Here is an 8,483-nt window from a genome sequence, read left to right as displayed (position 1 = left end):
GCTGCAGATTACCAAATTGCTCAGGTTAATCAGGAAGAGGGATGGCAGGATAGAGACCTGGGACACCCATGACAGTGAGCAGAATTGCGGGGCCATGCTCAGCACAGCAATAAGCATATCAGGTTACTCCGATTGTCGGGGATAGCATAAACAACAGGTGCATTCTGGATTTGGAAGAGCTTGAGATTCTGCTCGTGCAGTCTAATGGAACCCTTGAGATAATTAAAATGTCTCAAAAAACTGGTGCGTGAGGTGTCAAAGCAGATAACTCAATAGAGATGTCAGCTTTCTGGATATCAGCCGTCAAAACAAAAGTGAAGATTTAAGACTAGAATAAATTTCTCCTTCCTTGGCCAATAGCTGGAATGACAGTGACTTCTTGCTCATGTGTTCTCAACTGAGTGTAGGCTTTGAGGAGAGAGGTAGATTCAGAAGAGCTATCCCTATAGACTCTACCACGAACTATTAAGAAAGCCTAATTTTATCTCTTCTTCCTTTCTAGAAATAACTTTCAGAATGCAAAACTGAGTGACATTCTTCTCCTGATAAATTTATTTTTCAGAAAGATTACATCCCAGGGGCTGCATAACCTTTAGTGATTTAAACTATCCCTAAATTTCAGTTCTAAGATGTATAGTTTTCATGGGGTTCATAGACGAAACTCTCTTGTCCCCACCTTGTGCCTTTATCTGTCTTAGTCCACTTTCTGTTGCGAAAACAGAATGCCTGATCCTGTAGAGCATTTAAGTGATTTACCTTTAAGAGGTAAAGTCTAGTCAGGGATATCAGCGTACTGGGAATGTGGCCTGTAAAGAAATGGTTGAGATCTAGCTCCTCTCGACTATATCAGCCATTAGACAAAGGCCTCCTCCACAGGGTAGAGGAGGAGGGGGAGGGAAAGAGAGGAGCAGAGAAAAATGTATAGCTCAATAAAACAATGAAAAACTACAAAACAGACAAAACTAAATAAATAAATAAAATTTAGTGAATTTGAAGCCAGCCTGGTCTACACAGTGAGTTCCAGGATAGCCAAGGCTATGTAGTTAAACCTTGTTTCAAAAAACCAAAGGAAGGAAGGAAGGATGGACGGAAGAAAGCTAGGAAGGAGAGTTTAACTGGCACACAGTCCTAAAGACTGGAAATTGTAAAAATGCATGCAGTCACCTGCTTGGCATCTTTCCAGGGTGCTTCTGCTCCTTCTAAACGTGATGAAGGACATCAAGGAAGTGTTCTGCTCCAACATATGTGAACAGGCTCCACTGTGTCATCACGAGGATGAAGAAAGAGACAGATAGATCAAGGACAAAAGTCTGATTCTGGGTGACAGCTAGACCAGAGAGATCCCTGTAATGTGGGACAGGATTAGAAGATTTAAAAAGTCATCAGTGCCAATGGGTCTTTGCCCAAGCCAGACATACCTGATTTACCTTAAGCTGCTATCGTCAAGAGCAGGCACATTCCTGGCTCCAACAGCAGCAGAGTCTAAGGTTGTAGATGTCTAAAAGCCGTTCAGGGGAAACTGAGTAGGGACAGTAAGCAGCAATGACTGATTCAAGATGGCTGCTGCTGTAGCCATTCTGACCCCAACAAAGCGCAAGTACCCCTGCTCGTGGCCCGCTCTTTGTACAAAGGCACAAAAGCCATTATAGAAGCCCCACCATCATGACTTCTGTTAATCCTCGTTTTCTCCCAAAAGTCTCTGAAATGTCACTGGGATCACTATGTCAATTTGTCATACACGTCCCAGATAAATCTTATATATTATTGTGTCCTTCTTGCTAAGCTTTAAAAGCCTCAATGAAGACAAGATTCTATGGTTTCTGGAACCAATCTTCCCTCCCCAACCACTAGCTACTATGTATATACTTTATGGATCCCTGTAAGACATCTAAAGAGTGAATGTGTGAGGAAAAGAAAGAAAGAAAGAGAGAGAGAGAGAGAGAGAGAGAGAGAGAGAGAGAGAGAGAGAAAGAAAGAAAGAAAGACTTCTTAATTCCTCTGATATATTAGACACTTATAGAAATATAATAAGTCCTCAAGAAGTAAAATACATAATTTTGAATTATGGAATTAATGAGAATATTGATTACTAAAAATTGTCATTTGTGCTTAGAAACTTTTCTCTAAAAAGTTCAGATTCAGTTTCCTGTTTTTAAAGCTCACTTTAAACATAAAACTAGCTAGGTTAGGGTTAGGGGGCATCTCTAAACAGCCTATCAGAGAGTCATAGAGAAAATGAAAAGGGAATAATCCCACACAGACAAAAAAACATACATGAGCCAGGCATTGTCACACACAGCTACTCTCCTAACAATTGCTGAGGCAAAAGTAAAGCAAATTTAAGGCTGGCCTGAGCTACATGGCAAGAACTTCTTTTAAATGGATGGATAAAAGTGGATGGGGCTGAAGAGATGGCTCAACAGTTAAAAGCACTGGTTCAATTACCAGTATTTACATGGTGGCTCACAATCAACTATAACTCCATTCCCAGGGGATCAGACTCCCTCTTCAGGCCTCCGTAGGCAGAAGACATGAATATGGTATAGACATACATGCAGGCAAAGCATTGAAGCACAAAAAAATAAAAGTTTTAAAAGTTATAAATAAATAAAAATTAAAATATGGGGCAAGACATGTCAATATAAAAGAAACTATTTCAAAAAGGCAATGGAATGATTTAGTGTGGTAAGAGTTTATTATATATACATATATATGTATATGAAAATTTCACAAAAAAAGCCCACTATTTTTTACAATTGCTGTTTATTAAAATAGCTTACAATTGTATAAGACAATGACACTAAATTTTAGATCTAGAAAATGTCACCTAATGACTTGTGTCTAGGACTTGGTCATCTGTTTTGGTCCATTTCGAAGTATTAGACTCTCTGAGAGGTTATCTAATTGGAGATCTCAGATCTCTAAGTGAATATCCTGGATAAATATAATTGGGACCTAACCCCATATCCTCTACCTTTCTTTGCTTCCAGCCACAGGGATGAAATCCTCATCCAACCCAGCCTCACCACAGACAGAAGAGTAAACAACCCACCATGGCTGAAACCAAAACTGAACCAAAGTAAAATTAGTTGAAGAAAATAAAAACACAACAATGACTAGAAAAAAAAATCAGATTCTGTAAGAAAATTCAATACCAACACTTAAAACAATAAACAATTCCATTTTTCCGGAAAAGAATGTTTTTCTTGCCAAGGTTGCTCCAACCTTTCTTACTCATTAGTAACATAGTTAAACTACAGAGAAGAGACTATGATTTCTTTGGTGTCTGTATCATTTTCACAAAGAATTGCAAATTCTGCCAGGAAATGGATAGAACTGGAGATCATGTTGAATGAGATAACCAGACCCAGGAAGACAAACGTCACATGGTCTCTATCATCAGAAGTTTCTGCTCCATAAGCCTCACCCTTTTTATCAAGAAAATGCTCTTTGCAACAGAAGCAGACCATTAGAGAAAACTAAAACCAATCAAAAGGCAGAGTTGTGAAGTTCAGTCCCAAGGATACATCTGAAAAAAAACAAAACAAAACAAACAAAAAAATAAAAAAAAAACCTCCACTTCTAAGGCTCAGAAAATGTGGTGGAAGAGAGAGTGGAAAGATTGATTATAAGAGTCAAATAATCAGGGAATTTGATGTGAAACTGTGTCCCCAAACAATGTCAGAAGGTACAGTCATAAAGTCGCCACCATGGCTACCTAAACAGAATATGAATAAGGACAATAACACGTGTTCCACAGTGAACGGGGTTAGAGACGACAAAGAACTACAGGCGACAAAGGAATTCTGAGAAGGGGAGAAATGGTCTTCTCAAGGGAAGAGCACACCAATTGGTTATCCAATACCAAATGATCATCCCTGAAAACATACATACAAGCAACATTATACAGATTAACCGGGTTATATTTAAGAATGTACGTGTGTATGCATGCATATATATGCATATATGCATACATGTACAAAAGTACCAGCAATTAATGAAAGAGAGGTCATGAATTTGAAAAAGAGCAAGGAAGGGTATATGAGAGAGTTTGATAGAGAGGAAAGGGAAGAAGGGAATGATGTAATTGTACTGAAGCACGATTAATAAAAACTTAGAGAAACAGGGGTTCAACCTGAAGGAAAAAAAGCAAAGCAGGCAGCCACAGGTTCTTACCTCGACCTCAGTCCGAAAATGGCGATCCTGATTCCAGGAATCTCAGAATGAGACTGTGTCTGAGAGATGTCTCCTCCCATTTTATAATCCTCTCTAATTCTGTGATTAAAGGCATGCATCACTGGGATTAAAGGCATGTACCGCCGGTTTCTATGGCAAACTACGTGTGGCTACTGGGATTAAGGTGTGTGCTATTGTGGCCTGGTCTGTAAAGCTGGCCAGTGTGGCTATTTTACTCTCTGAACTTCAGGCAAGTTTTATTTACTAAAATATAAATGAAATATCACTACATGATATCAAACTAAAATAAATAAGAAGAAGAGAATTATAAGTCTACGGAGTGGTGAAATTATCCCATCGTTAGTAAACGTTTGGTCATGAGGCCTTTCATCGGCTACTGGAGTACACGTGGTTAAACAAAAGGGAAATGTATCCTCACCCCTCACAACTCTCTCCCCAAGCCCAGGCATCAGTCTCTCCTCTGCCTTCCAGGTCCTTTGCGTGGGTCTCTATTTAGCAACATGTTTTCTTGCCTCCACCAACAGTTTCCGTGGGGATTCTCAGAGGGAAGGGAAGCTGTCTAGTTTGTCTTCACACCAACATGTTACCAGCAGAGAGCCTGGCACCACGGTGAGGATTTGCTTAATCAATTAGTTGCTAATGAGGAAAGCTGGAGCGCCAGTTTGCAATGTTTGTAGTGTAATCTATTCCTCCCTGAGCTCCCACAGACCTGCATTAATATAATTATAGCTTATGATAACCAAATCATACATTGCAAGTTCCCCACGCCAGGTTTCTCTTCCCTTCAAACTTCTAAGCACTTCAAGGACAGAAACTTCAAACGACTCATCTTTTCTTTCTCTGTCATGAGCGAAGTTGGAGGACATTATGCTAAGAAAATAACCTAACTACAGAAGGATTCGATATTATTTATCTAAGGAATATAAGGTAGTCAACACAGAAACAAATGTGTTGTAGTTATTACCTACATGCGGAGTAGTTATTACCAGTTATCTTAGAAGGAGATAATAGGAGGATAATTGTCAAAGACTGAAGAGTTTCACATGAACAAGATGAAAGCTCCTTATAGTTAGAGTAGTTACAATTGTCAATATCCTGTTGTATATTAAACACTTTAAATTTTGTTTAGAAGTTAGATCTTATGCTATGTTAAATGTTCTAATCACAAAACAAACTAACAAATAAAGAAGACAGGAAAATGGAAGTAGTTGATATGTTAACAGTTCTGACGATGATGGTGTCACAAGAGCGCACCATCTCCTGACTCATCAAGTTGTGCACATTTAGTACACATGGCTTCTTATTGCACACAGCTGTATCGCTGCAGGATGATGCTTAAAAGAAAACAGCTTGGGAGTCATTCCTCCAATGTTTACAGCAAAAACAAAAACAAAACAAAACAAAAAGAAACAACTGGTCAATCTGAAAGTCGATGAACTTTGTCATAGCCATCAGAATGCAGACAAGCGAATGCAGAAATCACCAACTAAACAAGTAAAATAAACACAGTTCAAACCAGAGACGTCGGAACAAGAAGACTAACCAGAAAAACAAGTGAAGAGCTTTCTAATAGAAAAAATAAAAGTGACTGCCATTTATTAAGCCACACTTTGCCAAAAATTATGCAAGTGTGTGTTATATAATTGTGTGTGTGTGTGTGTGTGTGTGTGTGAGAGAGAGAGAGAGAGAGAGAGAGAGAGAGAGAGAGAGAGAGAGATGTTAAGAGAAAAATAGCTCAAAAGTAAGTTTTCTGTATTCCTGTTTCGCAGATGAGAAAACTGAAGCTTCAGGAGTAGAAGAACTTACCTGGATTCCTACACGTAGCACATGGCTAAGCTGCATTCAAGTTCTGAAATCTGTGGAGTCTTTTGTTTTTCTTTTTGTTTTGTTTTTGTTTGTGTTTGTTTGTTTTTGCTTTATCAAGCCATTTTCTCCAAGGGCCACAATGGCTCCAAAGAGCACATGTGTAAAATAATATGTATTTAACTAAGGATAAAATTGACATCACATCAAACTCCCAAAGCAGAGGATAGAACCAGATTTACCTCTAATTTCTGCCAACAGTCTGCCATTCACTCTTTTGCTGCCCTAGCTGATGGCCATGAGACCCTTGGGGACATAGGAATGAGGGCTGCAAGTCTCCCTGGCTCCAAGTTCTCATGCTTCTGCATAGTTGGCATTCTGTGACAGTCAACACCTGAAATCCAACCTGCACTTACTCATTAAGTGTTTATTTTTCATTTCAGCCATATGTATTAAGCATTTATTAAGATCTAAAGTCTGATGAATGAAACAAAAATGAATTACAGTTATCACTTTAATAAGCCCTTACAACTGTAAAGCGCTCTGCTCTTAACAGAGGATTCTCACATATATCATCGCACTTAATCCTCACACACAGAGGAGAGGTGATTTATCATGCTTGCTTTACGTAAGAAGCACGTGCGCTTCAGTCACATAGCCAGTATTGAGCAACTGCGATTTGAGCGTAGGACTTCTGATCACAATACATATACATATACATATATATGGAATATAAAGAATACTTTTTTCCAAGATATTGGTGCTCAACCTTAAGGTCAGAAAAAGCTAAACAGTCAGCCACTAACTCTTACCTTGGCCTCAGTTCGAACTGGCAAAACTGCCTCCAGGAATCCTCAGAATGAGGCTGTGTCTGAGAGCTGTCTCCTCCCATCTTGTATTCCTCTCTAGGGCTGGGATTAAAGGCACACACCATTCCTACCCAGTTTCTATTGCAAACTAGTGTGGCTACCGGGATTAAAGGTGTGTGTCACCACTGCCTGCGCTGTAAGACTGACCAGTGGGGCTGTTTTACTCTCTGATCTTCAAGCAAGCTTTATTTATTAAAGTACAAATGAAATATCACTAGCCATGCCCCTTTGCTTTTCACCAGCAATGATGCTTGTGTCTGTTTTCCTCTATCTAGGTCAAGCCAACCTCTGTCCTCTCAGAGTTCCCAAATTCTGGCCATTCATAAGACTTTTCATGTGGTCTGTCCTATCATTGAAGCTTTCCTTGATTATTTCATCTCCATAAACTTCTACCAGTAGAAAACTGAACAGAAAAAATCAGGCTAGTCTGTGAAGCTTTGACTATTACTGCCTCTAATTAATGTCAATGGTCTTTTTCCTGCTGTTAACATTAGCTAAATTTGAGTCATAAACTGTATGGTATTAAAAGGGGGTGTAATAAAAAAATAGGATTGAAAATAAAGGCACGGAGGTTTGAATTAGAGACCTACCACTTAGTAGCAATGCTGGTTAATAATTGATTGAAAGGAACAGTGGAGCTCTGATAACATAAGGATTGATTTTTCTCATAAAACCAAGAACCCTGAACTGTTACAGCTCTTCACAGATGTCATCATGACCCTAAGCTCTGTCTCTCTAGTTTCTCCTTCTGAATATGCCTGTCATTCATTCTTCTGCCTGTAGCCTTAAGGGTGCAAGGTGCCAGCTGAACTTCTAGATAATACCTTCAGTCCCAAGCACAAAAGAATGGGAAAGAAAATGGCAATTAAGAAAAATAGCATCTGATGTGGTCTGCTTTTGATCAAATGAAAAAGGAAGAAAAAGAAAGAAAGAAAGAAAGAAAGAAAGAAAGAAAGAAAGAAAGAAAGAAAGAAAGGAGGGACAGAGGGAGGGAGGGAGGGAGGGAGGGAGGGAGTGGATGGCTTGACGGGAAGGAATGAAGAAATAATCCCTAAGATACCTACAGAAAGAAAAGAAAGAAAGAAAGAAAGACTTTTTCCAGAACCCACCCCAGCTGACATCCAATTTCATGTATGCTATTGACCAGAGCTGTGTTTAATGACTCCATTAACTGAAAGAGAGCTAAGGAAAAGAGGGTGGAGGAAGTTAATTAACCTCCTTTAAACCTCAATTTCCAAATCTCCAAGACTAGAAAACAATGTCTGCCTTGTAGAGGAGAATTAGTGACTCTCTCGCAGTAAGTGAGTAGCAGGTACTCATCCCATTATTTAGAATTGAGTAAAAGCATAAAAATATACCGCAGTTGACAATTCTTTCCCCGTTATCATGAGATAAAGAAATAACAGCTTTTCTGGTGTTTACCTTGAGCTAAGCCCTATGAATAAAAGAATAATTAAAACTTGATTATTGTAATCAAAGTAGTAACAGTCAAGAGGAAAACCACATAAACACATAAATTTGATGAGACATAACAATTTGCCAGAAAGACTACTTTGCACAGGGAAATTGGAGTACAGAGCAAAAAAAAGATTGAATACCTGTTGGACTTAATGG

This window comes from Arvicola amphibius, chromosome 9 (genome assembly GCF_903992535.2).
Source record: "Arvicola amphibius chromosome 9, mArvAmp1.2, whole genome shotgun sequence".
Lineage (NCBI taxonomy): Eukaryota > Metazoa > Chordata > Mammalia > Rodentia > Cricetidae > Arvicola > Arvicola amphibius.
This window is presented reverse-complemented; position numbering follows the sequence as displayed.